At 44.4% G+C, this 7,372-nt stretch overlaps 1 pseudogene across 3 annotated transcripts; it reads left to right on the top strand.

Annotated features, from left to right (window-relative positions):
• Window positions 1–1,423: 1,423 nt before the first annotated feature.
• On the top strand, window positions 1,424–3,681 carry LOC100304091 (uncharacterized; annotated as a pseudogene). Of its 3 annotated transcripts, none has more exons than NR_154892.1 (2): window positions 1,424–1,809; window positions 1,948–2,228. The product of NR_154892.1 is annotated as an uncharacterized protein, transcript variant 2 (transcript). The 3 variants fall into 3 exon arrangements; NR_154891.1 differs by having other exon boundaries at window positions 1,451–1,809; window positions 1,886–2,258; NR_154893.1 differs by lacking the exon at window positions 1,948–2,228 and adding an exon at window positions 3,577–3,681 and having other exon boundaries at window positions 1,456–1,809.
• The last annotated feature ends 3,691 nt before the right edge of the window (window positions 3,682–7,372 follow it).

Genomic DNA, 7,372 nt, shown 5'->3' with positions numbered 1-7,372 from the left:
TATATACCCTTTCCTTACAAATCTCGAGGACGAGATTTCTGTTAAGGGGGGTAGGATTTGTAAGGCCAAAATCTGTATAAGAAAAAAAATTAATAATAAAATAAATATATGAAGGAATAAAATAGCAAAGTTAGTGATCTCAAATTATACTTGAGTGTTGAAATTTGAGGACTAAATTTTGAAAACCAAGAACTACTTTAGAAAAGAAGAAATAGAAAAGTTTTCTATTCAACTAAATGATTATGCATATCATTACAGGATGCACCATAAGCACTTATTTACATGAATATTTACTTTTAAAGTAACTTTTACTTCTTATCCCACAGCCAAAATACTAGTTTTCTAAAAAGAAAGAAAGCAATATGAGTGTGTTTCATATTTTAAACATTTAATCAATTAAAATAAATATATATCTATGGCTTCATAATTGAGTTAGAGTATGTATTAAAAATTTGAATTCCTAAACTTTATCTTAGATTGGAATTAGAATTTTGTAATGTCAAGAAGGAATGACAGGAGAATACAATAAAGAGATGAAGATTTGGTTTAAAGCCTAAATTTGGATTTGGAATTCAAGAGAGAAATACTATGAAAGACAAGATAGAATTTATAAATATATAAATTCACCCCACTGATTTGTTCAAATTGAATACTTAAAATGAGTACAGATTCTTCTGCGAACTTTGAATTCAAAATTTGGATCTGAAATGGAAAGGAAAGAAATAGGAAAAATAGAAAAGGAAAAGAATAAAGGCAAAACCGTATTCAACCGCGTGGGCTGAATTTTGGGTGCCGGCCCACCTAGCCTTTCGCCTGCGCGGCCCAACTAGGCGCTGCCGCTATCCTATGCACGCTAGCCCCAAACCCTAGCCGCCACATGCTTTGGCGCGATGCTCCCACGCATGCTGCGCAGACTGCTTGGCGGGACCCAGTCGACGGCCATTATGCCTCTTCCTCCCAACGAGCGCCGTGCATGGCGGAGTTGCGCTAATGTCGCGTGGTCCGATTGCTGCGCACGATCCAACCTCCTCGCAGGGATTAGCTCACCGGTAACCTAGGGGTCAGTTTGGATTTTCCCGTGACCTCGGGGTATGCCTGTCTGATTCATCCGCTTGCCCAGCGCTCATGGCTCCCTTCTCCAACTTAATTCCGTGGAGATCTCAACGGAATCCCGATGGGTGGCAGTGCGTCCGCTCGTCTAGTGCTTCTAGAATCTGGGCACGCACAACTTCTTCCCCCAACAACCCTCAGTCATCCGTGCTTCGTGGGCAGCTCAACAAATCCGGCCGAAGACCCCGGCGGGGCGCGCGCGCCGCTCCCCTGGCCATATGAACTTCGTCCCTCGCGCCACAGAAGAGATGAGCGGGTTGGAGTCTTCGTCGCCGAGTTCTCTTATCTCTCCTCCCTCTCCTCTCCATTTCTCTCCCCTCGACCGAGCTCCTCTCCTGCCCATCCATGGTGCTCGGCACCCGGTATCCCTGCTCCTCTTCCTTGGCGGCCGAGCGGGGCTCCCTCTGACGACTCCGCGCTTCCTCTGGTGCACGGCCGCCTCTATTGCCGTCGCCTGGGGCTTCTGCTGCGTTACCATGGGCCAAACAGCGAGGAAAATGCCGAGAGAGAGGTAGAGACAGTTTGGTCGTCGAGTCACATGGAGGGTGCCCTGGTGGCCGGGGAATCCTTCACCTGCGGGGTGCTACATCGCCGGGCTGCTGCATCGTGGTCTGCCTCTACTACCAGGGCTGACTCCATTGCCGGACAGCCAAAACTCTCGGTCGAGTCTCTGAAGGCCGTCTGTCCCTGTTCCTTCCGGTGAGATTTCTTTCCCCGAGTTCAATTTCTTGCCCACTATGAGTAGAAGCTATTTGCGTCATGATTCATACTCCAGAACGTTGGTGATTATGATACTGGGGCGCCTAATCGCTGTCGCCGGTGAGATCCGGCCGCCAGATTCCAAGGCGCCGCCGGGCTGTGCTGCTACCGTCTGTTGTTGAGGTTGGTGATGATCCGGTCACCGTTGATTCCTCTGGACCGGCCGCCAGCAAGACTCCGTCGGTGCCGTTCCGACCCGCTGTGCGTGTCGTTGGTGCAGTAGAGAAGAAACGAAGAAAGCGTTGTATACGTAGGGAAAAGAAGCAAGCCACTGTTCGTTCCTGGATGTCTCATGGATCTTCATCGTTCAAACACCCCATGTCCATATGTGTGGTTGGCTTCAATATAATCACGTCACGTCGTCCAAGCTGCGGTCGTGCCTATATTTTTGTAAGAGCCATGTTCTTTCCCAAAAAAAAAAACGAATTTACTATTTTATGTCTCTTGCAAAAAAATTATTTTCCACGACCTAAAGTATATGGTTTATTGCACATAGGATCCGCACTAGCAGAAGCATCGATTTACATAAAATAATAAATAAAGTTGTAATTGTTTTTTTTATAAAAAAAATAAATCCAAAAGCTTATACAATCCAAATCTTTTATGTTTTAATGCAACTGTGTTCTATCTTTAGTGTAATGTTACCATATACATTGTTTGTTTGATTGTATGTATTGCTACGAGTAGCAGCGAGGTCACGAGTCACCCGAAGACCAATTTGGTGAGGTACCTGGAATCTCAAGTGCCAGACAAGTTGTGCCCTTGATCACTTCTTTTTACCCACTCATGTTCTAATTAATCATAATGATCTGCATAGGTTAATTTTGATGGGACCCAATAGGTTACCCTAGTTTGCCTATCTTTATACCTTGTTTACCACTGAACTTTTTGGGTAGTACTTGCTAGTGCTTTATGTGGTTTTGGGTATGAAGATACAATGTTCATGATTATACTTTTGTTATCCGTTGTTATTTATCGTTCATGATAAGATCATTATGTTAATTGGAACATGGAGCGACCACCCGGGAAAACAGTGCTACCACAAGGGTATAATGGGACGCCCTTGGCTGATTAATTAGGAAAGCTAGTGGAGGACTACCTTACCCGAAAGGGGCAAGGGCAGTAGGGGAGTGGTCAGTGTAGGGAGGCCCTCGGGAGGATTTTGCTGCGATGGCGGTCCTGCAAGGGATTCCTGCATTGGAGCTTCCTATAAACTGTAGCGAGTTTTCTGAAGCTAGTGGAACTTTGTAAAGGCCTCGTAGTGTTACCCTGCCTCGCCTCCTCGGTAGAGGTGTATGGGAAGTCGCGATCCCTTGGCAGATGGGTAACATGACTTGTGGGTAAAGGGTACAACCTCTGCAGAGTGTAAAACTGGTATACTAGCCGTGCTCACGGTCATGAGCAGCTCGGACCCTCACATGATTAATTTATGGAACTAAATTCAATTTGCCATATGCATTGCATCGCAGGTGATGTTGTTACTTTTGTTCTACTATTTAATTGGGTTGGTATTTACTTGTACTTAGTAACTGCTAATAAAATTTTGACCAACTTTAAAAGCAATGCTCAGCTCTAACCATCCTCTTTGGTAAGCCTTACACTTCATGTGAGCTCCCACCTTTGGCGAGTTCATTCACATTATTCCCCACAACTTGTTGAGCGATGAACGTATGTGAGCTGACTCTTGCTGTCTCACACCCCCCACAGGTCAAGAACAGGTACCACAGGATGAGGCGCATGGAGGATGCTGTGATGAGTTCGTGAGTGGTCTAGGCCGTCGTCTCCCAGTCAACTTTGGGTTGCTGGACCGTTGTCTCCTTATAACGTAATTGTTTATTTATTTTGTATAGAACTCCTGTTATATATAAAGATGTGACATTCGATCCTGTGCCACTATACATCATATGTGTGAGACTTGGTCCCAGCACACCTGGTGTTTATGTTCGCGCCCGGGCTTTGGACCCCTAAAACCCGGGTGTGACACCAATCAAAAGAACATATTGCATAATAATGATCTACGCATCGTAACGAGATCCTAGGTTTGAGAATCACTAAATTCAGAGTTTTAGTTAAAGAGTTATGTTTTTTCCGAAGTTTTACGTGTTAGATATAGAATAAATTAAGTGCATAATTTTAACCTACATTTCATGACAAAACAGGTTTACCAGATGATAATCCATATTAATACGAATTTAATGCAACTGGAATGGATAAAAAGGTGTTAAAATGAATTACTTATGAATTAAACAAGTTTCTAGAAATATTTTTATACCAAAATCATTTTAAATATCAATTTAACCATTTCCTAACATCCTATGGACCGCAGACATAAAAACTAGGGAGTATAGGGGCTAAAATGCAAGTTCTAGGGCTAAGTTGTAATTATTTCTTAACAGCTATGGACGACGGGTTGATATGTAGAAACACGAGGGTTTCTTTTAGAAAATGTAAACGACAAAGGGGTATTGGTCGGTTCGAGTCGTCCGATCAGAAACCAAGGGCTCATATTAAATCGGCCCTTGCCCGATCCGGTAAGCACAGGGTTCCGTTGGATTGACAATCTACGATCCAAATTATAAACGATCGCGATCGACCCTTGTTCGCCCAATCATGGATCCATGGCCCAGATCTGATCGCATGAAGAGGTATTCGCGTTCTAATCAGGATCATACGTAGTCAGATCAACGGCCCCGACTTCATCTCCCTCCTCTCGCCACGCCCAGCACGGTGGTGACTTACCAGAGAAATCCGATCCGGTGCCACGGAGCACCCTACTCCTGACCGACTATGGATTCACAACTATGGGGGCATGGTGAACGCGATGGCATATGACTCACCAGTGATTCGGTTGACGGTGGTGCCGCCCTCGGCGATTGGCGGTTCACGGCGGCCCAACTGCGCCGACGACGAATTTCGGGCAACCGAATAGGTTACCCGGCCCAAGACTCCCACAAACATGTTCCTGGTGATCTCGCGAAGCTTCTATATGGTACGCCCAGGTCGGAGAGTCACCCTTGGGGAGGATCGATAGTGGCAGCTATCCTTCTTCCCACGGCACCGACGTTCACCTCCACAGTTTCGAGTCGGGTAGCTGGACTCAGCTAGGAACACGGAAGATAGGCTTCGACGTATGATTTTATAGCCTCCCCACACAATTTGGTGGTTAACGGAACCCTAAGATCGACATGAGGTCCATGGTGTCTACTTCGCTCGGTGAGCCGTTGAGATCGCGCGATGAGGAAGATGACAGGCCGGGCCCACCACCAGTGAGGAAGAAAGGAAGTAGAGGCTAACGGAGTGGCCCCTAGACGTCGCTGCCAACGGCTTGAGTGGAGAGGGGAAGCGCGCCGCGCCACTGACGGGCAGGCCCTACTAGTCAGCGGGACTCAACCCAGTCTGGGCCGACGGCCGACACGCAGTGTGATGGAAATGGGCCACCCAGCCAATTCGACCCAAGTGCCAGCTTTCCCCTATTTTCTCTTTTCCATTCTTTTCTTTGCTATTTTCAAATTTCAAATATTCAAACTAAATTTAAACTCCTATTTAGAACTCTAGATTTCAAATATCACACAAAAATCTAATATAAATAATACTTCTACTGCTTGCGATAATAGTTTTTATTTATTAATATTATTATTCCACTCTTTTGCCCCTATATTTTTCAGTGCTCAAATTTGAATTTGAAGCTAGGTTTGCTTTAATTATAAGTTTGAGTTTGATGCACAAACAAAAGATTTCCAGCATGATGCATAATTTCATGTGTTTATTTAGGAGTTATTCAACATAAATATGCCTCATGAATATATCACATAATCAAAAGAGCTCCTTTATTATTTCAAATGACCAGAGTCATGGATACTATATACTAGGGTTCACAATAACTATATACACCCAGGTGTTTATCATCTGCTCGACAGCGAGTACGGATTTAAGCACGTAATATGAGTAGATAAAACAGATGCTAAATTTGAATCATCTTCGGCTATCGCGATTTCAATATCGCATCTGTTTCTGTCTATTTAGACTCCTCCTAAATTTTCACGAATTTCAGAACAACATTTTTCTGAAAGTTTGCGAGTCCTGTGCCTAATTAAAATCTATCGAGTAAACGGGTACGAATTCGGAAGATCGACCCACTCTGATGACTTCTATCCCGACTAAATTTATTTGAACTCGGCGACAAAAGTGTTAATACAAAATCGGACTACACCCGGAATCCGAGAAAAACCAGGCATAGAATTATAAACTGAGCCGTTTCCTAGTCGAATCCGATATTGTTTAGCTTGATCCATTAACATCAGGCTAAAACTCAAATCTTGGTAATTTAATCTATTCTTTACCAGATAAATTTTTGTCTGACTTCTACGTAAACCAACGCTAACTACAATATCGAAGTTAAAATCAGTTCAATTCGTGTTGTCGTTTCTCATCGGATTCAAAACTTTGGATATAAATAATTTGGTTCGCTAAATTCAGATAATGAAATGTGTACCCATATTGTTGTGATCTGACCCACTTTATCGCTAAAAATCAGGATTCAAAATTGGAAATGAAAACATCCTCTCAGATAGTAGACGCGACCCGATCTTCTGTGAGATACAATAACTTGATTGTGTGGAGATCTCGACGTGATGATCCAAGGCTCCGAGCGAATGGTTCCTCGCAATCACTACACCACAGCTCCGTTGGTTATCACCCATGACACACGAATGACCTCGCTACTAAGGCTTATCCCTTCAAGCGCAATCAAGAACACAAGCAAGAACAGGAAAGAAACGCAACCAAAATTGTATTGATTATGGGATGGGGTCTCACAAGCCGATGACGGCGACACTGTTCGATGACAGAATTGATCTAAGCAAAACTCAAACCTAAATGTGGCAACGGCTGATGAATAAATAGAGTATTAGGGCGTGCGTGACCCTTGGACTCGCACCTAATGGGCTCCGACGCGATACACGACCCAACGGCCCAACAGACGGTGTTGCAGCACCAAAACATAATCTGAACGCTGACTTGTTTCGACGATTCCCATTGACTACGGATGAATTTTAGGGTGGAACCATTTGGGTTGGTTAGATAATCTCCTTATCTTTCCAACCATGTCAAGTCCGTCGCAATCGGAGTCTGGATGCATCCTGGGCATCCATTTTAGTGCAGACTGGTCTTGAAACCTGAGATGGAGTCGCAGCCAAGTCGGACTTGATCTCCTTCCTGTTGTGGCCGCCCTTGCTCCTCCTCCTCAACACCTTGGCCTTTCCCACGTCCTTGCTGGTCCTCTCCAAGGTACCTAATCATCAAAACATCCATGACCCCAAGCGTAAGCTCTGAAACACAATTGACTAGGGTAGAACGTACTTGGAGATTTAGCTGTCGTGCACGAGATTGTGTTATCGGTCCATTCATTGTATGTATAGAAGTGATGTCCTCATCATCCTCCTCCTATTGAATTGGAGTCGTCCTCGACTTGATCTCATCTTCGTCACCCATATATGGCTTCAAA

The sequence above is a fragment of the Zea mays genome, chromosome 4 (genome assembly GCF_902167145.1).
Source record: "Zea mays cultivar B73 chromosome 4, Zm-B73-REFERENCE-NAM-5.0, whole genome shotgun sequence".
In the NCBI taxonomy this organism is placed as follows: domain Eukaryota; kingdom Viridiplantae; phylum Streptophyta; class Magnoliopsida; order Poales; family Poaceae; genus Zea; species Zea mays.
Note: the sequence above shows the minus strand (reverse complement) of the source record. Positions and strands in the feature narration are given on the sequence as shown.